Genomic DNA, 26,891 nt, shown 5'->3' with positions numbered 1-26,891 from the left:
CCATTTTTTTTCATCCTTTGAATATTTGCAAAAAATTATATCTTCAATGTTTTCCCATCTTTCTGATGCAAATAATAATCCCATCATTTTCATAAAGAAATTTTAATTCTACTGAACCTGATTAAGATCGTAGCGTGTTTATATGTGATAATTTAAACCAGCCTGGGGACAGGAATGTTTATTGATCAATGGAAAGGAAAATAAACAGGTACCTGTAAAATGCAAACCAAATTTCTAATGATGTTGATTGAAAATGGCATCTCAGGCCGTTTTGAAAGTTACCACTTATAAATGAAATTCACCTCCACCTCCCCTTTGATGTAGACTTTCGGTTGATTGATACAAGTTTTAAAAGTTGGAAGGAAGTGAGTAAGTACAAAGTACACATACAAAGTTGATTAAATTATAAATACCATGGATATGTACAATTAGTTTCGGATCCAGAAATTTCAGAACAGAGAGTTACCGTCCCCCAGGTTGGAGTTTCAGTACATTTTGCTCTAAAGAAAAATCTACATATACAGATGAAAATTTTGTACTTGTATGAAGTATATCAAACCGTATGTCTTCCCGAACTCTACAATTCCTGCTTCCCTTGCTGGGACGCCTTTTGATTTATATGCATATCCAATGCCCAGACATATCGGTGAAATACCGAGACAGATTTGTGTCTAATATATATGTTCTATACCCATATAGATACGTGTCTAATATGTGTCTAATATGTATGTTCTATACCCAGACAGATACATATCTAATATGTATGTTCTATACCCAGACAGATACATATCTAATATGTATGTTCTATACACAGACAGATACGTGTCTAATATGTATGTTCTATATCCAGACAGATACGTGTCTAATAAGTATGTTCTATACCCAGATTGTTACGTGTTTAATATGTATGTTCTATACCCAGACATATACGTGTCTAATATGTATGGCCTATACCCAGACATATAACTGTCTAACATGTATATCTAATACTCAGACAGATACGTGTGTAATATATATGTATTTTACCAAGACAGGTACGTGTCTAATTTGTATGTGTTATGTTAATACAAATGCGTGTCTAATGTGTATGTGCTATGCTCAAAATATTTCTCCCATGAAAGCGAAAGGGGCATCTGCGTAGAGCATGTATTGTACACCAGCACCAGTATGTATGATTTACATACAAGTTAGGGTCATTATTTAATAACAGCACCAGTATGTATGACTGACATGTAACTTAGGGTCATTATTTAATAACTACACCAATATAAAATAAAAGTATGGACATAAAAAGGAATTATGATTTCTCATTAGTCAGGCATAACCTGACATTGATGTATACCACCTACCCACATGTTTAAGAACAAAAGGAAAGTCCCCTGAAACCTAAGAGGAGCAAACATTCCCTTTTGACAGGACACACATATATGAGTGTTCTAGTAGAAGTACCTGTTCAATATTATCTCTTTTATTATATAGCTAATGCAAAGTGAAGATAACGAACATTGATCAATTTCATAACTCCTATAAACAATACAAAATAGATAGTTGGGCAAACACGGACCCCTGGACACACCAGAGGTGGGATCAGGTGCCTAGGAGGAGTAAGCATCCCTTGTTGACCGGTCACACCCGCCGTGAGCCCTATATCCTGATCAGGTAAATGGAGTTATTTGCAGTCAAAATCAGTGTGCCAAGAATGGCTTAACAATCGGTATGAAACACGTCAGACAGCATTTGATCCAATGCGAGGTTGTACTGACGAACTAGATCGTTATAACGACCATAAATAGTCTATTATAAAATCTGCGTAAAATCTAGAGAAAGTTGGCATTCAATATCCTGATAATTTATTGAACGCTAAATTTGCACTGCGTATATTGTGTGCTCCCGAACCATTCCGAGTATTAGCATTCAATATTGACGTTACCGTAACGACGTTAACACGCCAAAATGACAAATGACGGTCCTCCGAATCTGACAGAGCCGGTATTTGATAGCATGTTCATTTATTAAAACAAAATGTTTTACTGTATATAAATTATGATATCCCCATTCACAAAATCAGTTTGCTTCATGCAATTAAATCATGAAATTACAAGTGTTAATTAGCTGAATCATGCAAATTTCAACACGATGCAAGGAGATTTATATTTTTTATTAATATGTTGGGGGTCATTTCATATAGACTTATTGCTTTATCCTTTATAATAATGACATTCTGGAATATTTCATACCTGAATAAAATGAAATCAAATTTCTTGATTGTAAAAAGCTTGATTTTCATTTCAAGTTGAGGGACAACAACTCACACCGCACAGTTCCACGAGAAAATGCAGATGTCATTATTAATGAAACACTCTTTGTAATGCATCCGTTCATAAAGCAATGTTGAATGAGAATTTGCTATCAAATTGGCATATTTTGAAATTATTTACAAATCTGACAATTGTTCATTGCCTCTTCGCAGCATTTTTCGGAACTGGTGACCTCTAAGCTTGACACATCTTCGATTACCAACAAACTTACTACCAGGAAGACAGTAATTCATGAACTGACATTTTCTGCTTATTTAAGAATAGGTGTATTGCTTCAGATCCACTCTGATTCAATGAGGTTATTGATATTCAACCAAATCTGTGTCATTGTACTTGTTCCTCTTCGTTTCAATTTATTTAGAACAGTTACATTAAATAGGGGCGACATTTAAATCCCAACAATAGGATAAAATCAAAAACCGGTTCTTTGTAATCAATATCGAGTGACAAATCAGTTTTTTCTAAGGTCGCTTTTGCTTCTACCAAATTAAGCATAATGTGTATTGAAATTTTAAAATAAAATTTAAAGCCTACGATATGATCTGAGAAAGAATGTATCCCTAACATTATTATTGAATCACTCTTCTTCGTGCACATAAAGCAATGTTGAAAGAGAATTTGCTATCGAATTGGAATATCTTGAAATCATTTACAAATCTGACACTTGCTCAGTGTGCCTCTCACATTTGTCGGCACTGGTTACTTAAAAGTTTGATACATCGACGATTTACGAACAGAATTACTGTCAGGAAGACAACAATTCATGACGACATTTTTCTGCTTTTCTTTTTAAACACACTTATTGCTTCAGATCCACTCTGATTCAGTGATATTATCAGGTATAGCTTGTATTGCACGAACGACAGCATTTAAATCCTTACAATGTAAACCTTACACGGCACCCGTCAAAAGGATTAAATAAAAAAAACAGTTCTATGTAATCAATATTCAGTGACAAATCATTTTTAAGTCACCCTTGCTTTTACCAAATTAAAGCTTATGTGTAACTTAGAAAGAAGTTTAAACCCCATGTTTAAATTAGCAGTATTGATTTTCACCAGGCCTGCCAAGTTAGTATGTAGAATGATGCTATCTTTCTGGACTGTAGTGCGATTTCTATTGTGCTATGTTTAGTCTATATATTTGGGACGCCCGTCTCCCCCTGTGAATTACACATAAAAGAAATAACGCTCTTACAATGCAAATTGATGGACTTACTCAAAATCAAAATTATTTGTCGTTTTAAACATGTACAGCAGAACACAGATTTTAATATGAGACAGGGCGATTTTTCTATCTTTTTTTAATCCTTTGAACGTTTACAAATATCCTATCGTCAATATTTTTTTTTCCATTTGCAAATTCTAATGCAATAAAAAATTCCATCACTTTTATTAGGAATTTTAATTCTATATAAACCTGGTTAGGACCGTAACGTGTTTAGATGTGATTATTTAAACCAGTCTGGGGACAGGAATGTTTATTGATCGATGGAAAGGAAAATAAACAGGTGCCTGTAAAATGAAAACCGAATTCTTAATTATGTTAATTAAAAATGGTATATCACACCACAAAGAAATCAAATCCCCCCTCCCCTTAAACTTTCAGGTTGAGTGATACAAAGATTTAAAAGTTGGAAGGAAGTGAGTAAGTGCAAAGTACATATCCAAAGTTGATTAAATTATAATTACTATGTGCAATTATTTTCGGATCCAGAAATTTCAGAACGGAGGGTTACCGTTCCTTAGTTGAGAGTTTCAACATATTTTACTCTAAAGAGAAATCTACATGTACATGTGGATAATGTGTACTTGTATGAAGTATATCAAACCGTAAGTCTTCCCGATCTCTGTAATTCATGCTTACCTTTCTCATAAGGGATTTTGATTTGTATGGATGTCCAATGCCAAGACAGATACGTGTCTAATATGTATGTTCTATACTCAGACAAATACGTGTCTAATATGTATGTCCTATATCCAGACAGATACGTGTCTAATATGCATGTCCTATGCCCAGACAGATACGTGTCTAATATGCATGTCCTATGCCCAGACAGATGTGTCTAATATGTACGTCCTATACCCAGACAGATACGTGTCTAATATGTATGTTCTATACCCAGACAGATACGTGTCTAATATGTATGTTCTATACCCAGACAGATATGTGTCTAATATGTATGTTCTATGCCCAGACAGATAGGTGTCTAATATGTATGTCCTATACCAGACAGATATGTGTCTAATATGTACGTCCTATACCCAGACAGATACGTGTCTAATATGTATGTTCTATACCCAGACAGATACGTGTCTAATATGTATGTTCTATACCCAGACAGATATGTGTCTAATATGTATGTTCTATGCCCAGACAGATACGTGTCTAATATGTATGTCCTATACCAGACAGATGTGTCTAATATGTATGTCCTATACCCAGACATATACCTGTCTAATGTGTATGTTTTATACCCAGACAGATACGTGTCTAAGAACAAGGTACGGTATTGGCCGTATATGGCTGAGAAAATTGACGATTTTTCAACTACGGTATTTTTACGTTTATCCTTTATGTTTTGTTTATACGGGAGCCAAAGCTAATATCAACTGGTATTAAAATGACGTAATATTTGATAGTGACGTGGTGAAATCCGCTTCTTTTCAATGTTATATCTGTAAACTTTGATTATTTTTTTTTTAAAAATGCACATATATATATACTAACCGCTTTCAAAATTTGCATACATAATGAGAACCTAAACATCTTCCTCCATTATCAAATTTGTGGGGGTTATTGCGTGTGAAAGTTATTTAAGAAATAAGATATCATTTTTGAATGTTGTTGGGATATGACATGAAGTTGGTCACGTGATCAAATCCTATACCGCCCGAAGGGCGTTATAGTAGATTTGATCACGTACCAACTTCATGTCATATCCCAATAACATTCAAAAATGATATTTTATTTCTTATATTTATATTTTCTATTTTGAATTGTGTTCTTACCGAGCTTCCATGATTATGTAGCAGATGACCAAAATAACGATCGTAGAACACAAAATATAGTTCGTTAGAGTTTTATCGAATAAAAAATTAGGAACAATATCAAAGAGAATATAAGATATAGATATTTAATTGAAAATGTAAAAAAAAAAGACGAAACATCTCTAAAATAAAGGTAATTTAGAGCGTAAAGTTAACTGATATGACGACAAGAAGAGCGGAGTAAACTACATCCGTGATGTGATTTGGTCGCGATCAGCGATAGAGAAACTGGTGTCGGTCTAGCTTACCAAGTTGAAAACGCAATTGTTGATCACAGATTTCGACATAAATTCAAAGGATCTGAGAGAATTGATGGTGGATATGATGGGTCAAGTTAACGTTAAGCTCTTAGTCAGCTTTTTGGAAAGAAACAACGGTATGTACATCGTTAGGACTCACGGTTGTAGCCATGCAGGAGACGATTCGAGACAGTAGGACAGATTTAGACAAAATGCAGGTAGGTTGCGTCTTTTATTTACCTTCAGTGTGTGTAAAAGAAAATAAAAACGAACTGACGGAGTTTTTGTTCACTTGAGAGCTTTCTGTTGTAGGATTTTATTGAAGACTCCCACCGGTACCCTGACATGAACATGTAAATTTTTCGAGCCTCGAAACCAGCCTCGCTTATGATCATGCCGAGTCATAGCCGTGATGGAAGTTGCCAGGAAACAACAGGTTAACTTATCATCATAAAGTAAATAGGCTTATAACTCTGCCTACATGTTTTCGCTTCCAATATCATAGAACTTTTTAAATTCGCCATGCAGAAGTTGCAGACGGTATTCAAAAGTGTTTAAAATAAAACAAGAGAACGGTATATTTAATGTTTCTGTTTTATAAATTGATGAAATTCTTGTTTGTTTACAAAATAAAATCTGTATAAATATCCTGCTGCGTTTGTTTCTGTTATGATATCATTGCAGTGGCGGATCCAGGTTTTACGAGGGGGGGGGGGGGGGGGTGAAAGTCAAGTATTAGCCAAAATACTCAGCCATTTTGGGTGCCAATTTGGAATTTTACTCACACTATTTCTATTATTTAAATTTGTGGCGAGAAGGGGGGGGGGGTCTAAATCCCCCACTGCATTGCATAAGCAAGAAGCCAGGTGAAAATACAGGAACTGACTTTTGAAGCGGTGATTGTATTCATTCGCAAGAACAAACTGATCACGTGACCAAATTCATGTCACACGAAATTGAACATCGATTTCATTAGTACTGTCATATAAGGAAGTGCATTGGCAAATGTAAATATTTATTTCTATAAACAATGAGTCCGGAAATGAAATTGCAACATGATCGTTTACGCGTTTACGTTATATTCACGAAGGAAACTAACACAGAACAGCTGTTGATCAGAGGGAGGAGAAATTGTATATGTTAGTGAAAGGATATTGTTTTGATTTTTTTAAAGGGGGGGGGGTTCCTGATTCTACTTCCTTGTTAAAACAATATTGATAGAACATCCGGTTATTTTTCATGTTTTTTTTTTCTTTAATGCCTCTAATATTGGAGTCCAACACATGTATACGATGTACAGTACCGGTCATGAGTTTTCCCCGAAATACATGGAGCCCCGTGGACCACGCTTTAGCGTGAGTCAAAAAAACGTTGCTGCATGCATTTGAAGTTGTTATTTTTGTGCCATGGCAACCTTGCATCCGAGAGTCCTCCGTGTAGCGTAGTATTTCATGGTGTGATTTAACGGTGTCACGCGGAGAATAAAATTTCGTTCTTCAATATAATATGTTTACAAAATACTAATAAAATATTGATACTTTAAATTAGTAGAATCTATATACCACGCCCGATTCTAATTGTTTGAATGAAGTGATTTCGTTGTCAAATTAGTATTTTTGTAGATTGTCAATTGTGTATGCATGTGTTCTATTATTATATATTTATCTTTAAAATTGAAGGGAATCAATCCCAATGTTTCGAAAGTTCCTAATTACCGAATAAACGGGTTTTTAGCCGCATACGGTTACCTGTGAAAAGGGCGCATAATTGACCTTACATTTACCTGGAGTACTCGCACTACTAGACGAAAAGAGTGTTTACTGTCATCGTGTTGTTGATACTGCTAAGTTCTGATGCTCACTGATATTTTTACTCTCGGAACTGATATTTGTTGGTGTTGAGAAATTCTGATATTTACTGTGGTTTGTATTGAGGACTCTGATATTTATTGGTGTTTGTATTGAGGACTCTGACATTTACTGTGGTTTGTATTGAGGACTCTGATATTTACTGTGGTTTTTATTGAGGACTCTGACATTTACTGTGGTTTGTATTGAGGCATCTGATATTTACTGTGGTTTGTATTGAGGACTCTGATATTTACTGTGGTTTGTATTGAGGACTCTGACATTTACTGTGGTGTGTATTGAGGACTCTGATATTTACTGTGGTTTGTATTGAGGACTCTGATATTTACTGTGGTTTGTATTGAGGCCTCTGACATTTACTGTGGTTTGTATTGAGGACTCTGACATTTACTGTGGTTTGTATTGAGGACTCTGATATTTACTGTGGTTTGTATTGAGGACTCTGACATTTACTGTGGTTTGTATTGAGGACTCTGATATTTACTGTGGTTTGTATTGAGGACTCTGACATTTACTGTGGTTTGTATTGAGGACTCTGGTATTTACTGTGGTTTTTTATTGAGGACTCTGATATTTACTGTGGTGTGTAATGAGGACTCTGATATTTACTGTGGTTTGTATTGAGGACTCTGATATTTACTGTGGTTTGTATTGAGTACTCTGATATTTACTGTGGTGTATATTGAGGACTCTGACATTTACTGTGGTTTGTATTGAGGACTCTGGTATTTACTGTGGTTTTTTATTGAGGACTCTGATATTTACTGTGGTTTGTATTGAGGACTCTGATATTTACTGGTGTTTGTATTGAGGACTCTGACATTTACTGTGGTTTGTATTGAGGACTCTGACATTTACTGTGGTTTGTATTGAGGACTCTGATATTTACTGTGGTTTTTATTGAGGACTCTGACATTTACTGTGGTATGTATTGAGGCATCTGATATTTACTGTGGTTTGTATTGAGGACTCTGATATTTAGTGTGGTTTGTATTGAGGACTCTGACATTTACTGTGGTGTGTATTGAGGACTCTGATATTTACTGTGGTTTGTATTGAGGACTCTGATGTTTACTGTGGTTTGTATTGAGGACTCTGATATTTACTGTGGTTTGTATTGAGGACTCTGACATTTACTGTGGTTTGTATTGAGGACTCTGACATTTACTTTGGTTTGTATTGAGGACTCTGATATTTACTGTGGTTTGTATTGAGGTCTCTGACATTTACTGTGATTTGTATTGAGGCATCTGATATTTCCTGTGGTTTGTATTGAGGACTCTGATATTTACTGTGGTTTGTATTGAGGCCTCTGACATTTACTGTGGTTTGTATTGAGGACTCTGATATTTACTGTGGTTTGTATTGAGGACTCTGATATTTACTGTGGTTTGTATTGAGGACTCTGATATTTTCTGTGGTTTGTATTGAGGACTCTGATATTTAATGTGGTTTCTATTGAGGCATCTGACATTTACTGTGGTTTGTATTGAGGCATCTGATATTTACTATGGTTTGTATTGAGGACTCTGATATTTACTGTGGTTTGTATTGAGTACTCTGATATTTACTGTGGTTTGTATTGAGGACTCTGACATTTACTATGGTTTGTATTGAGGACTCTGGTATTTACTGTGGTTTTTTATTGAGGACTCTGATATTTACTGTGGTTTGTATTGAGGACTCTGATATTTACTGTGGTTTGTATTGAGGACTCTGACATTTACTGTGGTTTGTATTGAGGACTCTGACATTTACTGTGGTTTGTATTGAGGACTCTGATATTTACTGTGGTTTTTATTGAGGACTCTGACATTTACTGTGGTATGTATTGAGGCATCTGATATTTACTGTGGTTTGTATTGAGGACTCTGATATTTACTGTGGTTTGTATTGAGGACTCTGATATTTACTGTGGTTTGTATTGAGGACTCTGATATTTACTGTGGTTTGTATTGAGGACTCTGATATTTACTGTGGTTTATATTGAGGCATCTGACATTTACTGTGGTTTGTATTGAGGCATCTGATATTTACTGTGGTTTGTATTGAGGACTCTGATATTTACTGTGGTTTGTATTGAGGACTCTGATATTTACTGTGGTTTGTATTGAGGACTCTGACATTTACTGTGGTTTGTATTGAGGACTCTGGTATTTACTGTGGTTTTTTATTGAGGACTCTGATATTTACTGTGGTGTGTAATGAGGACTCTGATATTTACTGTGGTTTGTATTGAGGCATCTCATATTTACTGTGGTTTGTATTGAGGACTCTGATATTTACTGTGGTTTGTATTGAGGACTCTGATATTTACTGTGGTTTGTATTGAGGACTCTGACATTTACTGTGGTTTGTATTGAGGCCTCTGACATTTACTGTGGTTTGTATTGAGGACTCTGATATTTACTGTGGTTTGTATTGAGGCCTCTGTCATTTACTGTGGTTTGTATTGAGGACTCTGATATTTACTGTGGTTTGTATTGAGGACTCTGATATTTACTGTGGTTTGTATTGAGGACTCTGATATTTTCTGTGGTTTGTATTGAGGACTCTGACATTTACTGTGGTTTCTATTGAGGCATCTGACATTTACTGTGGTTTGTATTGAGGACTCTGATATTTTCTGTGGTTTGTATTGAGGATTCTGACATTTACTGTGGTTTCTATTGAGGCATCTGACATTTACTGTGGTTTGTATTGAGGCATCTGATATTTACTGTGGTTTGTATTGAGGACTCTGATATTTACTGTGGTTTGTATTGAGGACTCTGATATTTACTGTGGTTTTTATTGAGGACTCTGATATTTACTGTGGTTTGTATTGAGGACTCTGATATTTACTGTGGTTTGTATTGAGGACTCTGATATTTTCTGTGGTTTGTATTGAGGACTCTGATATTTACTGTGGTTTGTATTGAGGCATCTGACATTTACTGTGGTTTGTATTGAGGCATCTGATATTTACTGTGGTTTGTATTGAGGACTCTGATATTTACTGTGGTTTGTATTGAGGACTCTGATATTTACTGTGGTTTGTATTGAGGACTCTGACATTTACTGTGGTTTGTATTGAGGTCTCTGGTATTTACTGTGGTTTTTTATTGAGGACTCTGATATTTACTGTGGTTTGTATTGAGGACTCTGATATTTACTGTGGTTTGTATTGAGGCATCTCATATTTACTGTGGTTTGTATTGAGGACTCTGATATTTACTGTGGTTTGTATTGAGGACTCTGATATTTACTGTGGTTTGTATTGAGGACTCTGACATTTACTGTGGTTTGTATTGAGGAATCTGACATTTACTGTGGTTTGTATTGAGGACTCTGATATTTACTGTGGTTTTTATTGAGGAATCTGACATTTACTGTGGTTTGTATTGAGGACTCTGATATTTACTGTGGTTTGTATTGAGGAATCTGACATTTACTGTGGTTTGTATTTAGGACTCTGACATTTACTATGGTTTGTATTGAGGACTCTGATATTTACTGTGGTTTGTATTGAGGACTCTGACATTTACTGGTGTTTGTATTGAGGACTCTGACATTTACTGTGGTTTGTATTGAGGACTCTGATATTTACTGTGGTTTGTATTGAGGACTCTGACATTTACTGTGGTTTGTATTGAGGACTCTGACATTTACTGATAGTTGTACACTGTAGGTGTTGAGGTGTTACATGAATGTTATTTTTTTATTCCTGTAACAATTCATGTAGGCCTAGCTTAAGAGTATAAAATTATTTCAGTAGATACAGAAGGTACATATTGGCTTCCTTGCAGGAGGTTTACCAATCACTACTATACTTTTACAAGAACCTGCTTTCGTATATTTCTATTTTAATTCTGCTTTCTTAAAACTTTCATTAAAATATTCTTAAACTCACTCTTTCATAAAAAGGTAATGATAACTCAACTCTCTCTCTCTCTCTCTCTCTCTCTCTCTCTCTCTCTCTCTCTCTCTCTCTCTCTCTCTCTCTCTCTCTCGCTTTCTGGCAATTGCGATTTTTTTACGAACAGTACTGGTTTCATTATACAGAAAGTAGTCCAGATTGAAACTCGGAATCAGTTGGTAATTACCAAATCAAAGTTATTCAATAACGACTGAAACTGACATTATATATAAAAATAAAACAATGATGTATGCATTTTCGTCATAAATTGTTTCTCAACAAAAGCTAAAAGAACTGTTAGCAAAGAATGGCAATTTTAAAGGTAAAGACGGCAGCCACCCCATCCCCACCCCACCCTCCGATTTCAGGAAGTTTCGGGGGGGGGGGGGGGTAAATCGAAACGCAGTATTGTGTGAAGACTCCAACCCAACTCAACCCCCCCCCCCCCCAACCCCTGAGAATTTTATAGATCGGGCTAAACACCATGGGCGTGATTTTTTTTCTTGTCAAGACTTTTAAAATGTCAACTCCTTCCCCCTCACCCCCACCCCACCCCGACACACTCACTTTGAAAAGGGATGATACGTGTCTGGGGCCCGTTTTACAAAATAATTTATGACAAAGTCGCAAGTCTTAAATTGTATTACACTGTTATTAGTTTGGATAAAGGAATTAAAACGTTTCTGAAACTTAATTTTCAACATTATTTCTTCATTACTTTACATTGGAGTGAATCATCTTACAATGAGCGGGGTAATTCCATTATGCAGAGTTGGTAGTAAGTCGTAAGTTCTTTTGTAAAATGCACCCCAGATTAGTAAGTGCAGTTACATTGTTAAATTTATTATTCACTAAGACAAGTGTGTATGTAGCTGAACGTCATCCTCGTGCACTGTTATAGCATGTACGCACATACTATAGGTAGTAAAAATGAAATACATGTGCCGTATCTGGATAATCAAATAATCACTTTTTGGTAACATCCTGGTACTGTGACTACAAAACGGGATTGCGAGTTGGAAGTTGTTCTGCCCTAGTGGTGAATTGTCATACGGTAGACACCAACACAAACCTGTGCTGGGCGTTCGTGACTGAGTCGCGCATTTAGAGGTTGTCGCTCGTGCCTAATAGTGACGAGGGAATCGGAACAGAAGAAAGACATAAATTCGTTGCGAATTTGTTTCATATTACTTTTATTTATCCATTCATTGGGGGGGGGGGGGGGGGTGACGAAATTATAATTCATTCGCTTCGTTTGATAAACTTGTACATGAATAATGCATTTAATGAACTCCGATACCTTTTTGAGTAAATACGTCGAAGCAATGTATGCATTCTTTATTTTGATAAATAATTTTGATACTGTTACTCTGACCAGATCTCTCACAATTTATTATGACGCTTTGTTTCATATTTATTAACAAAATCATACGTGCATGTTCGCTTATGAAAAAATGAAAATGCAAACCTCAATAACATGTATTTCAGTTACGTTCATATGATATATACACGATATAACAACAATATGGTATTATTTTTACGGGGTCATCAGTTTGAAAGGAAAACAAAAACTGCACTATTAATATTTTTTTTAGAAAAGTTCATAGGCATAGCCTACATTCAGGATGTATGTAATTATGTAATTTAGGGTCATTATTTAATAACTACACATAATATGAAATATAAGTATTGGCATGAAAAGGAAATATGATTTCTAATTAGTCTGTCATAATCTGAGTTTCATGTATATCCCTACCCACATGTGTCAGGACCAAGGAAAGTGCTCTGCCCATTAGGAAGAGTAAATATTCCCTTTTGACCGATCACACACCACCATTGTAGTGTGTGAGTGTCCTAGTATCATGTGTGTCATAATAGAAGCACCTGTTCAATAGTATCTACATGTATATATAACTAGTGCGTCACTAATAGAAGCACCTGTTCAATAGTATCTACATGTATATATAACTAGTGCGTCACTAATAGAAGCACCTGTTCAAAATTATCTACATGTATATATAACTAGTGCGTCACTAATAGAAGCACCTGTTCAATATTATCTATATATAACTAGTGCGTCAATCCTAGTAGAAGTATACGTTCAATATCGTTTTCCCTATACACCTATTTACCATGTACTTCTGTGCTCTTATGTGACGAAGCTGGACCGTATTCTGCCAGCGTACCATGTTTATTTTCTAAGTTGTCACTTACCGTGGAAATAATATAAAATGATTACAGAACTCTTTGTTGACTCGCGGTATTCGAGTTCTCGAGCCGGACGTTAAACAATATACAATGAATGATTAAAATGTAATAATGCATGAACTGACGAATTGAAGTACGAACGGAGCCCCCTCCAATATAAGAATACGAACTTTGAATAAAATAGGCATTTTTAGTTCCTATTCTGCTTGTAGCAGAAAAACAATCGTAGCAGACAGTTTCTCCCCCGATTGTCCCTACACTTTAAAAAACGATGCTACGTGTCTGCGTACTATTCCAAATATTTCCAAAATAATCACTCAGCAATATGAATTAAATTTGCTTTTGAACTGGCAGATGCCATGTGTAAATTAAGTGGTGGCCGCCAGTTAAATTAAGTGACGGCCGCCAAATTAATTAGGTGGCGATCGCCAGATAAAATAAGTGGCGGTCGCCAGTTAGTTCACTTGGCAGCGGTCACTTAATTTAACTGGTGGCCGCCAGTAATATAAATGTTGATTCTGTACCCTGGCACCTATCGGCCTTCGTATTAAACGGCAGTTTCAGTGAGGGTTTACCAGAAAATAAACTATACATAGTTACAACGACCGAGTGAGGGTTCTTTATCAGAAAATAAACTATACATAAATACAACGTCTGAGTCAGGGTTCTTTATCAGAAAAAAAATATATACACAGTTACAACGACCGATTGTGGGTTCTTTATCGTGCCAACATCTACCACGACATGATACCTCAGTTTCCAATGTCATATCTGAAAGACCGGTGACTTTCACTTCTATTGGGGGGCGCTTGGTGAGGGAACATGAACTACCTGCTAAACGACTTCAATTATTATTTTACTTTTACACGGTAAATCATGATATCACGTTTTACATGGATAATTTACTCAAAGAATTAAAAGTGAAGAAGACATATACTTGTAAACATTTCAGGACAAGATCCAAAGTCCAGTGTTTGACAGTTCCGTATAGTAAAATCAATTTTATAGGCATGTCGAATTCCCACCCCTACCCACCTGACTCCGCACTTTTTCCATCACTATCTTTATTAGTCAAGATACATTGGGTGTACTGCTTTTCCAACCATTGTTTGACAGTGCATTATATCGATGCAGTACTTATAGTTATGATTAGATGTTTAAATAAAGAAGGATGGGCGCTGCCCTCCAAGACCTCCAATATATTGCACGTTTCCCATATTTTCAGACTTTCTTCCAGTGATACAATCCTCTGTACACAATTTGTGTTTGGACTCCTGGGTTCCCTCAAGGTACTCCGGTTTCCTCCCACGAAACGAACCCTAGCGTCAACATCTGTAGAAAACGGTTGATAGCTAGTATGAAATTATGATAACGGGCATTGATCAATCTCAGAATCACAAAAGAGTTGTGCAAACACGGATCCCTGAATATACCAGACGTGAGAGCATGTGTCCTCTGTGGTCCATGGTGTGTTCTATTAGCCAATACGTACACCTTATAGAAGCGTTGTTGTGGTCATGGACGCCTTGCCGGAAATGTGAAAATGTGCTGCAGGCTAAACAATCATGATATAAATGGAATTTTAAGAAAAAAGAAAAAAAAATCAATATCACCCCCTCCTAATATTTATTTTGTTTTTCAGCATTCCGAGACAATTCCAACGATAACAAACACTATACATTATGTTTTTGAGAAAATCTGTTTGTTGAAATATTTTCTTTTAATCTATTAATCCCTTTCGTCGTTAAAATATTCTAAATGATATGTTTAATATGAATGCATACTGCAGGGAATTCCTGTTTTGAATGCGAACTAGTATATTCAGTACCAGTATATGAAAAACTTACATATGATAGGAATATTCAATAATTACCGTTGTACTCTCTCTCTCTCTCTCTCTCTCTCTCTCTCTCTCTCTCTCTCTCTCTCTCTCTCTCTCTCTCTCTTGTGCCGTTTTAGATTTAGTAGCGCCTCTATTATTGTGATGCCAATATGATTTTAAAATAATTCATTGCAGAAATTAGAAAATAATATTGATAATCGAGAGCGTATGTGGATATAAGCAGATAAAATGCAAACCATTAAATTGTTTTTAAACTTTAAAAGAATCTTTTTTTTATATTTCAACTAGTTGTATTTGAGGCTGCTTTCCTCGCACTATTTTTGACTACGATTAATATTAAAGATATATCGCCCTCCACCCCACCCACCCCACTTATTTTTTATAGTGGTGGTGATTTGAGTGTGAGAAGAATGTACATTTAATATTCAAGCTTGAAGGTTAGAAATTAAATCCATGTAGAGACTCATCCACCCATCGATTTGAGAAATTAAAGTCATAAGGAGGTGGGGGATGGGGGTGGGACGAGGCTTTTGATTTGATGAAGACTCCCCCCCCCCCCCCCCCCCGCCCCCAAACACATACACACACACACACACACACGTACATTATTTAGGGTTTTTAAGTTCGGACAAAAACACTAGTTTTCTTTATTGTCATCTTATTTTCTTTTTTCGTTGTGCTTTTCAAGAATTTTGGACAAGTCAACATGCAACTTTGAAAATTATTTGTTAGGACGGGGCTCTAAAAAGTTTGATCTGGAGTTAGGTCATGTTGCGTCATGCAATAGCCTTTTTGAATAAAAAAAATCGCTTTATGGGGATGTCTTGATAAACAAAAGTATTTGTATAATTTGTATATTTCATGCAGATTCAAAGGGTTTTTTTCCGCCATGATAGAACTAGAGGGGCTCAGCTAAGCCAGCTATTTGAAATTAACACAAGTATTTGATTTCTAGCAATAGGTGTGAAATATATTGGGTCGGTGTCATCATATTTCTCTTGCGCCGACCCAATTTCACACTTTTCGCAAGAAGTCAAACACTTCTGTTAATTTCAAATACCCGGACTAGCTAACCGTAATTTGGTTCTATTGTCGCAAAGACCATCAGTATTTGCACGTAGTACTTGTTATACACAGATTATTGTATTTTCCAGACACACCCGATGAACATTTTTTTTTTTTGAAATGATATGTGCAATTTTACTTTTATTTCTATGTGTTATAAATCAATTCCAATTTGTTGATCATCTATATCACTCTTAAGTTCTATTTTGAATCAAGTTCATTTGATTAGATGCATATCAAAATATTACAATGGAGAAATAATGTAGCTTAAACAATGCTTTGAGAGAGAGAGAGAGAGAGAGAGAGAGAGAGAGAGAGAGAGATTATTGAATATCCCTACCCCGTTACATTCATTGCATACTGATTCATATTCAAAACACGAATTGTCCGCATTACCCATTATCATTATTAAACGGTGGATTTAAGAATATCTTTAATGGAGACATTAAGGAAGGAGGTTAAAATGAAAACTTTCAAAATCGTGTTTTCTCAGAAAGATATACATTGATATCGTTCTAGTTGTCTCAATACGCTGTGAAACACTGTTTATCTCTCGAGGCATTTATGATGTTTACTTTTCTCACGGCTGATTTCCACATCTCCTGTAAGGCGATCGATACAAACAGCATTTAAATCGACAGTGTACGGAACAGACTTAGAGCTTTTGGAATATTGGTACCGATTTTAAAAAAGAATAAAAATCGATTTTTACTCGGTAGTTCATAACTTTAGAAATATTAGTATTGATAACCTTCATTAAATATAAAAATTATAATACCAATAGATATGAATTAAAAGTACCCAACAAATCATTTCAATTTCGACAAAATTAATCATCTGAAAACAAATTAACCTTATGTAGCCAATTTTAAATCGCCCATAGAATATAGATTTTGACAGTTTAAATTATAAATGTTTTATTATTATTTTGTAAGTAAATATTATGAACGAGGTTTTATACTCCTTGTGACACCGTTGGAATGCTACTTGGGGACACCATATTTTATCTAGACCCACGCTAAACGTGGACTCTTCGTCCTCGGGGCCTCGCGTTTTTTCGCGGAATATTACAGGTAAACAACACAAGCAATATGCACGTTGTACCAAATGAATGAATTCTAAAGATATAGAATCAAGCATTTAGTTTTATGTTGTCACACTTTAAATATAATTCTTTTTATTCGGTTTTTTTTATCCATTGTAATTGGTTATCTAAAAAATGAAGAAGAAAAAAAAAACCAAATAAATAACTGCGGACACTAGCTTTTTCAGCCAGTAACTGGTCTTAAGATTAAGATTTTTCTGATGCCATGTACATAGTTGACCCATGCTTAAATAATTGAAATTATATCACACCGCAAGTCAATGGTTTGAATGAACTGAAATACAATGATTGCATATTGATGATTAATCGTGGCTAAGCTGGTCTTGAGAGGATTCCATCTATAATTTCCTGTTGCTTTGTGGCTCAACACCCCCCCCCCCCCAGGGTCATGACTTTAACAAACTCAAATCTAAATAATCTTTACTGAGGATACTTGCATATTCATAATGACTTACCATGGTCTTGTTCCTTTTCAGAAGAGTTTCAAAAGAATTTATCAATACACCCTCACGTAAAACTGTACCACTTGTTGTGCCTCCTACCCCTTGGAACCATAATTTAATTTGAATCTACACTACCTGAGGATGCTTATTTATTGACATTCTGAAACATGGCCACACAGGGGCTAAGCCCATATTCGACCCGAACCTTGTGATACCATAAATATACAAAGAAGTCTAACTCTGACCCAGATAAAAAAATAACTACTCGCTTCAAATGCCTAAAAAAATCTTAAATGCGTAATTTGCCGGTCTCCTTACATAGATTTATATTTCATCTACTTGCATGCCAAATTTCAAGTCAGAGGCTCTTAAAATAACAAAAATATACGTCATCGTTCTCTCGATTTCACTTGTTTATTTTTACTAGGACATTTACCGGTCCAGGTCACGGAGTCGTTTCTCGCCTATGACAGCAGCGAAATTCAGACTAGTGTGGAAGATTTCGGAACTGTCAATTAAAATTTCACATCAATTATACGCTACTTACTTCCTCATATTTTAATAATGTTCTTCCTATAGACGTCCCACGACTTAGTTTTCCTCAGCAGCATCAACTGTTGACAAGATATGCCATTTTAATGAAAGCACTAAATACCCGATAGACTTAAAATCTCAAATACCTTAAAATTGATCAAAATATTATTCTGTGATATTGCACCTAGAGAAGGAAATTGAACATTATGTTTTGACTTTCTTCGTATATCTTTGTTATTTTAAGAACCTGTGACTTGAAATTTGGCATGCGAGTAGTTAAAGCATTAATCTATGGAAGGAGACCGCAAATTACGCATAGCATACCTAATTTAAGATTTTTTGGGCATTTGAAGCGAGTGGTTATTTTTTTTTTTATCTGGATCAGAGTTAGACCCCTTTCTAAATTTATGGTATCACAGGGTTCGGGCCCTAAACGGGCTTAGCCCCTGTGCATTGCAATGTTGTTCTTGGAATGGAACCGCCGCGGTTTTATACCTTTCCTTCATCGCAAAGTTTATGTACTCGTAAAGTAATCCTGTGTATACGTAAAGCGCTCGTATTGACTCTGAACAACCCGTAAAGCGATTACATCCCGACGCGTGAATGAAATCGTAAATATCACTTAGGCATTCGTAATAATCCATAAGCAACTCTTAAACTATTAGTAACATATCATAAACTAACTGCAAAGATTCGTAAAAAAAACTTTTTACGAGTGTTTTACGGATTTTTACGAGCAGTTTACGTGTTCTTGCGACCAGTTTAGGATACTTACGGATTGTTACAAGTTATTTACGGAAAATAAAATCCGTGGGCAATCGTGGGGAAAAAAATGACGTCAAAACATTTGCCCCTACTTTCACGGATCCTTACGAGTAAGTGCGAGTTGTGACGAGTTATTAACAAATACAGACGAGTTATTTACGAATGCTTGTGATTGACGGAGATCCGTAAGGACTCGTAAGAAAAATCAGTGAGTGTGAAAGTGGTATAAACAAGATTTAACCAATCAATTAATCTTTGAATTGAGATTATTATCTGGTTCAGATGAACATCGGGATGCCTCGAGAACCAGGCTAGTTCAGATGAACGTCGGAAGACCTCGGGGATCAGGTTAGTTCAGATGAACATCGGGATGCCTCGAGAACCAGGCTAGTTCTGGGCTGCGTTCAAGATCGTAGCGGCTAGCCTAGCTGCTAGGCTAGATATCTAGGTCTGTTGAATGCACTGCATGAATTAACGCTTGGTATCCCTACGTAGGGCTAGCCTAGCACATCGTTCAATATTATAGCAAGACCGAGCCCTACCTAGCCGCTACGATCTTGAACGCAGCCCAGATGAACATCGGAAGGTCTCGGGGAACAGGATAGTTTAGATTACGTGTTCGTTCAATTAAATGTGGTTCTTACTTGTGCTGGTAACAATTATAGGTGGTTCTTACTTGTGTTGATATCAATTATAGGTGGTTCTCACTTGTGTTGATAACAATTATAGGTGGTTCTTACTTGTGCTGGTAACAATTATAGGTGGTTCTTAATTGTGTTGATAACGATTATAGGTGGTTCTTGTGTTGATATTAATTATCGGCGGTTCTTACTTGTGTTGATAACAATTATGGGTGGTTCTTACTTGTGATAACAATCAAAGGTGGTTCTTACTTGTGTTGACAACAATTATAGGTGGTTCTTACTTGTGTTGACAACAATTATAGGTGGTTCTTGTGTTGATAACAATTATAGGTGGTTCTTACTTGTATTGATAACAATTATAGGTGGTTCTTGTGTTGATAACAATGATGGGTGGTGCGGAATGACGAACTTGACAACAAAGCTCACCGCGTTACTGTCTGTAACTTGACGGCAAAATAATGTGGATTTCAGTGTTATAATGCCATGCTTTTACAAACAACATTATTTTTACTCAATATATTCGGTTTAGAGATATAAAACATTTTCTAACAATAAAACAGCCCAGATTGTTTTCCGAGGGAAGGGCATGCTATACATACCGTAATCAAACAAAGCTTTGTATGCTATATTTATTCTTAAATGTCGGACGTAAAATAACAAGGAACATTAGGCTATACAGGTTAGGTCCTTCTATATACACTGATTATGACTACGGATTACTCCGTTTAGCTGATCAAGAAATAAGACTCAAGGTGGGTGTGGCCGGTTGACAGGGGATGCCTACTCCTCCTGGGCACCTGATATCACCTTTTGTACAGCACACAACACGAGTTTTAACCCTGTTCCGTGCAACGTGGTGGAAAAAAAATGACCAATACACGGTGGACCTTTAAAATTGTCCTTGGATGTCACCTTATACGTCCCTGTGTGATAACATAAAGAACTAAAGAAATAATAATATCAAATGATCCACCCAAAAAAACCTTCCACGATGGGGTGTATAGCACTAAAGCCGTGAACTGTATATCCAGGGGTCCGTGTTTGCAAAACTCTTTTGTATTAGGTGTTCTGAGATTGATCACTATGCCTTATCATCATTTCATACTAGCTATTTGTCGTCTTGAACGGACGTTGACACTAGGCTACTGACTAGGGGGTCATTTCGTGGGAGGAAACCGGGGTACCTTGAGGACACTTGCAACTCCAAACACAAATTGTGTACGTCTTAGATAAGAGGATTGTGTGTAAACCTCCATAACACAAACAACATATCACTGGAAGAAAGTCAATTTATTTAATTTCTAATTCACTAGTTAAAGAAAATATTCAGGAAGTGAGACTCGAACACGTAATATAGGATAAGCTCGCATGCGTGTGTGCAGCACTAGTTTAGTCATACACGTGGGAATGTACATAGATATCTGGAGGTTCATTATTCCACTCAACTCAATCTACAACAGAAAAAAAAAATAATCATATTAGTATACAGACCTCCAGTAACGCTATTTCATACCATTATCTCACCAGAGGGCGCATTACGTAAGCTTCACTTGCACTTCCAAAAAAAAAAAAAACAGACAGACAGAAAAGTGATCGATTGTTTACCTATACACAGGTCAGTATTTACAGTAAATAGATAACAGGTAACATCGTTTTTCAAAGTGTAGGAACAGCCGGGGATAAATTGTCTCCTACAATTCTTGTTCTGTTACAAGTAGAGGAGGAACTCAAACGTTTTTTTTTCCCAAACTTCGTACTCCTAAATTGCAAGTGGTTCCGTTCGTCCCTCAATTCATCAGTTCATTTATTATTACATTTTAACCATTTGTTATTACTACTAAAAGAGTTAGGTGGGGGCCAATCCACCAACCAATCTTATTTCACATGTGAACATAACTTAGTTGGCATATGAAAATAACAGACAATGAACGTCATAAAAAATGTGGAGGGTCAGTCCCCTGGTTTTACGTGCCTAATAGGTGGATACATTAAGTACATATGAAGATTTGCTCTTCTACGAATCTGTCGAAATTTGCTATCGTGAGCATGTATATAAACTTTGTAAATTAACAACACAATTAAAAACAGCAATGCTCTTAATTGTATATCACATACATATTACTAAGTATTGAAGAGGGAGATTACAGGGATAGCATCCCTTTCATTTTGAGAAAGAAAGAGAGAAGAGTTGAATAAATGGCGGCCGCCATAAAAATTAAGTGGTGATCGCCGTATAAATCAAGTGGCGGCTACCAGTTAAAATAAGTGGCGGTCGCCAGTTAATTTATCTGGCGGTTGCCACATAAATTAACTGCCGACCGCAACATAAATTAACTGGCGCGTAAGATTATTCGTGACCCACAGGGTTGAATTTCAATATAAACGGCGTACAATAAAAATATTCATTATATACATATTTCATTTAATTCTATTTTTGATGAAAGGAAATTCAGTCTTATGACGTAAATGTTGACATAGCTACCCAACATGAACTAGGTCAAACAAACTTTAAACTATTTAAACAGGCGACAACACATAAACAGTGCATACAGGCCGACAGGCCGCACAGGTATTTAATCACGGGACTAGACGGAAGGTCGAAAGAACAGGGAGGCCATGTTGGATTTTCAGGTTAGACAAAATTAGATATAGGCAATCTGCCATTGTAGTGTCAATAATATCGATATTTCTGTGATCAATGAGGTACGGCTGATCAGTTATAATTCGGGTCCTTGTACTTAAATGTCATTTGAAATATTAAAATTAATGATCGCACTGTTTTATATCATACAGTAATTCTACTTGGTAAATTGTTTTGACCTGTTGGAATATTTTTTCAAGACCCCCCTTTTTTATTGACAGTAAACTGTTTGTGTGATCCCAGCGTCAGAAATGCATCCCCGGCGCAGTGCTCAGGAAGTCCTACTGTGTAACCTCTGTGAGACTGTCCCCCTACAGAGTCGTTGTGAAGTTTGTAATATAAATCTATGCAAAGCCTGTGTTGGGGAGCACCTCTCGGACTCTTCTAAACAACACCATGTTATGCCCTATTTACAAAGAAAGTCTACTCCGAACTACCCGAAATGTCCGAAACACGCCAATGAACTCTGTAAACATCACTGTGGGGACTGTGACATTCCTGTCTGTATTACCTGCGTCTCCTTCGGTAAACACAAAAGTCACAAATTATCAGAATTTCTGGATAAACTCAACTCCAAAACACAAAGTTTGCAAAAAGATTTAGAGGAACTCGAGACCCGAATTTATCCCCGATATGAAAAAATGGCGTCCGATGTCCAAACTGAAAAAGCCGAAATAGAAACGAATTACGGGAAATTAACCACAGCTGCCGAACAAGAAGGTGAAATCTTACACCGGGAGATCACCGCCATTGTCAACCAGCGGAAATCTGCCATTCAGGAGATGAAAAACAAACACCTATCTACCCTGAAGAAAAATACAGAAGAAATCACACAGAAAATGGCGGAACTCAAACAGATCATGTCCGACTTGAAATCAATCCTAAAATCAAATGACGTCTCCTTAACCTCTACTTACAAATCTAGGAATTCCGAATTTAGAACATTACCGCCTAAAGTTCGAGCTACATTGCCGAGTTTTACTTCTCAGAAAATAAACAAAGATCAGCTCAATGAAATGTTTGGTTCTCTGTCGCCATTATCCATTGACACAGAATATGGCGACACAATGAAGTCAGCAGAAGCTGTATCGTCTCCTCCAGTCAAACCACTGCTTGATGAGCCGCGCGTCACCGCCACCATAGACACTGGGTATGATAGATACATACTATACAGTGTTAGCTGTCTGAGTGAAGATCAAGTCTGGACACGCGGGGAGAACGAAACCATGAAGCTCCTCAACCTCCAGAGTAAACTACTGACATCAATACAAACCAAGTCAGGGAACAAACCAATAGACATAGCAGTGACACGGGACGGAGATCTTGTTTATACTGACTATAGTAATAACACCGTGAACTTAATTAAGAATAAAAAGATACAGACCGTGATCAGACTACAGGGGTGGAGACCTCTCAATGTCTGCTGTACCGCGGGTAACAATCTCCTGGTTACCATGATCAGTGATGATAGAAAACAATACAAAGTCGTGCGTTACTCCGGCTCCACAGAGACACAAAGCATTCAGTTTGATGATCAGGGTCGTCCTCTCTACTCAGATGTAGGTTACATTAGTGAGAACAAGAACCTGGATATCTGTGTGGCTGACTTTGACGCTAGTGCAGTAGTGGTGGTCAATCAGTCAGGAAAACTCCGATTTAGATACACTGGTCATCCCTCTAATACCAAGCAATCATTTAATCCATACGGCATCACTACAGACAGCCAGAGTCACATCCTGACAGCAGACCATTTCAATCACCGTATCCACATCCTAGATCAGGACGGACAGTTCCTCCGTTACATTCACTGTGATTTAGAGTTTCCTCACGGTTTATGTGTGGACATCAGAGACAACCTCTTTGTGGCTGAGTGTCTCACTGCTGAAGTGAAGAAAATCCAATATCTATAAACACAGTGTTAATTACACAGCTCTACAGTGTTAATTACATCTATCAAAACGGTGTTAATTACATATTTCTGCAGCGCTATTTACATCAGTGTGTTGATTACAACTGCTTGTTAATTACAGTTCCTTGTTAAGTACAGCCCTGTGTTAATTACAGCCCTGTGTTAATTACAGCCCTGTGTCTGTGATGTGTAATTAACATGTGCTTGTGTTTGTGAGTTTAACTGATAGAACATTAGTCTCTCACTGCTGTTTACTAATTATATCTTATCTGTATCATTATGTTTAGTGGAACAGTATTAATATTAGTACATTAATTACTAGTTTGACTGTGTTACTTATTATCTCTATACAATCTTTTGTGGACTAATTTGACTGTGTTACTAATTATCTATATACAATGTTGTTTGGACTAATTTGGCTGTGTTACTAATTATCTATATACAATCTTTTGTGGACTAATTTGACTGTTACTAGTTATCTATATACAATCTTTTGTGACTAATTTGACTGTGTTACTAGTTATCTAGATACAATCTTTGGTGGACTAATTTGACTGTGGTACTAGTTATCTATATACAATCTTTTGTGGACTAATTTGACTGTTACTAGTTATCTATATACAATCTTTTGTAGACTAATTTGACTGTGTTACTAATTATCTATATACAATCTTTTGTGGACTAATTTGACTGTGTTACTAGTTATCTATATACAATCTTTTGTGGACTAGTTTGACTGTGTTACTAGTTATCTATATACAATCTTTTGTGGACTAATTTGACTGTGGTACTAGTTATCTATCTATAATTCCAATGTTATTTATTACAATTGTTTTGATTGGACAAAAATAAAGCTGAACAAGAGTTTACACATCAATAAATCCAAAAACGTGATGTATTCATACACGCCAGAAAACAAATAACATAATGCGGGGAAACTATTCAAATTTTTGCAATTAATAATAAACTGAATGAATTGGAATTATAAGAATCAAACATTCTTAATGACTAATTTGACTGTGTTACTAGTTATTCATATACAATCGTTTGTGGACTAATTTGACTTTGTTACTAGTTATCTATCTATATACAATATTTTGTGGACTATATATATATATATATATTATATCTGGTGGACTAATTTGGCTGTGTTACTAATTATCTATATACAATGTTGTGTGGACTAATTTGACTGTGTTACTAGTACTTGAATATTATTTGGTCTGTTTATCTTATCTTTCAATATGCATATATGTTTTCGATGTGTATATTAGATAAACATGATATAGAGTTCAGTCTTACATTATTACTGAGTACTTACTTAGATTTGTAGTACTGTAACAAAAAGTGACCCCAAACATCCGGTCTTTATCAGAGATCTTCAGATCCAAGGTCACAGTCTTCTGTTTACAATCAATAACGTCACAACAGGTATTTAAATCTCCACCATCCTACAAAACAAACACAGATAAAGTGTTATCATGTCAAACTGAATAATCAAGAATAGTCTGTGGCATAAATATGTAAATGTGATGGGAAGGAGAACATTTGTGTCTTAACCGGAAATCGAACCAGACACCCCTGTATTACTAGTCAGCTGTTCTAACCACTGAACTATCCAGAATAACATCCATTGTTTGATTGGACCAGGCATCAAACACGAGGCCCTTGGATTAAAAGTCAGGTGTAGGTGTTCTAACGAGGTAGCCGGGCTGATATTCATGGTTTGACTGGACCAGGAGTCAAACTCGATGCTCTTTTTGGGCGCCTCCTTGGCCGAGTGGATAGAGCATCGCGCTCAAAATCACACGGCCTCTCACCTCTGTCGGCGCGGATTCGAATCCCGCTCACGCCGGTGAGAACGTTTCCCAGTTTACTTTGGGAAGGTCAGTGGTCTCTTCCCAATTACATTATATCTGGGTTCTCTCCTCCACCAATAAAAGTTGGGGTCACCAGATAACTGAAAATTGTTGAGTGTGGCGGAAAACATCAATTAATCAATCAATCAACAGACTACATTTTTGCAGTTACTGCTCTTATACCAGAAGGAGGGGTGTGCTTATCGATGCGGTCCCAATGTTCAGATAGAATAGTATTAACAGTGTATAGAAAAGCTTACGGTACAAACTTTATTATGCTGAGTTTTAACAGGTTGCATCATATCTCTAATGATACAGAGGTGTAGTTCCTTTAATTTGATGGAGAACGCACATTTCGTCAAATTTAGGGGATATTAGACGTTTAATTCTTTATAAGTCATAGTACCAACAATTTCACAAGTAATATGTTAAATATTAACAGACATCTGGGAATAAAAGCACATGGCAATACCAATTTAATTAGGTATGCAACACCATTTTT

At 36.3% G+C, this 26,891-nt stretch overlaps 1 protein-coding gene and 1 long non-coding RNA gene across 2 annotated transcripts in view; one reads left to right on the top strand and one right to left on the bottom strand.

Moving 5' to 3' along the window:
• Positions 1–5,522: 5,522 nt before the first annotated feature.
• Positions 5,523–6,255, top strand: LOC130049866 (uncharacterized). The gene is made up of 2 exons (XR_008798198.1): positions 5,523–5,825; positions 5,920–6,255. It is a non-coding gene; the product is annotated as an uncharacterized LOC130049866 (long non-coding RNA).
• A 14,996-nt stretch (positions 6,256–21,251) lies between these two features.
• Positions 21,252–26,891, bottom strand: part of LOC125661149 (uncharacterized) — a 36,956-nt gene continuing 31,316 nt past the window's right edge. The window contains exons 8-9 of the transcript XR_008798190.1: positions 25,852–25,981; positions 21,252–21,431 (exon numbers count right to left, since the gene is read on the bottom strand). The gene's annotated coding sequence lies outside the window, so the exon portion shown is untranslated. The remainder of the gene's footprint in view (positions 21,432–25,851; positions 25,982–26,891) is intronic.

This window comes from Ostrea edulis, chromosome 8 (assembly GCF_947568905.1).
Source record: "Ostrea edulis chromosome 8, xbOstEdul1.1, whole genome shotgun sequence".
In the NCBI taxonomy this organism is placed as follows: domain Eukaryota; kingdom Metazoa; phylum Mollusca; class Bivalvia; order Ostreida; family Ostreidae; genus Ostrea; species Ostrea edulis.
This window is presented reverse-complemented; position numbering and strand designations above follow the sequence as displayed.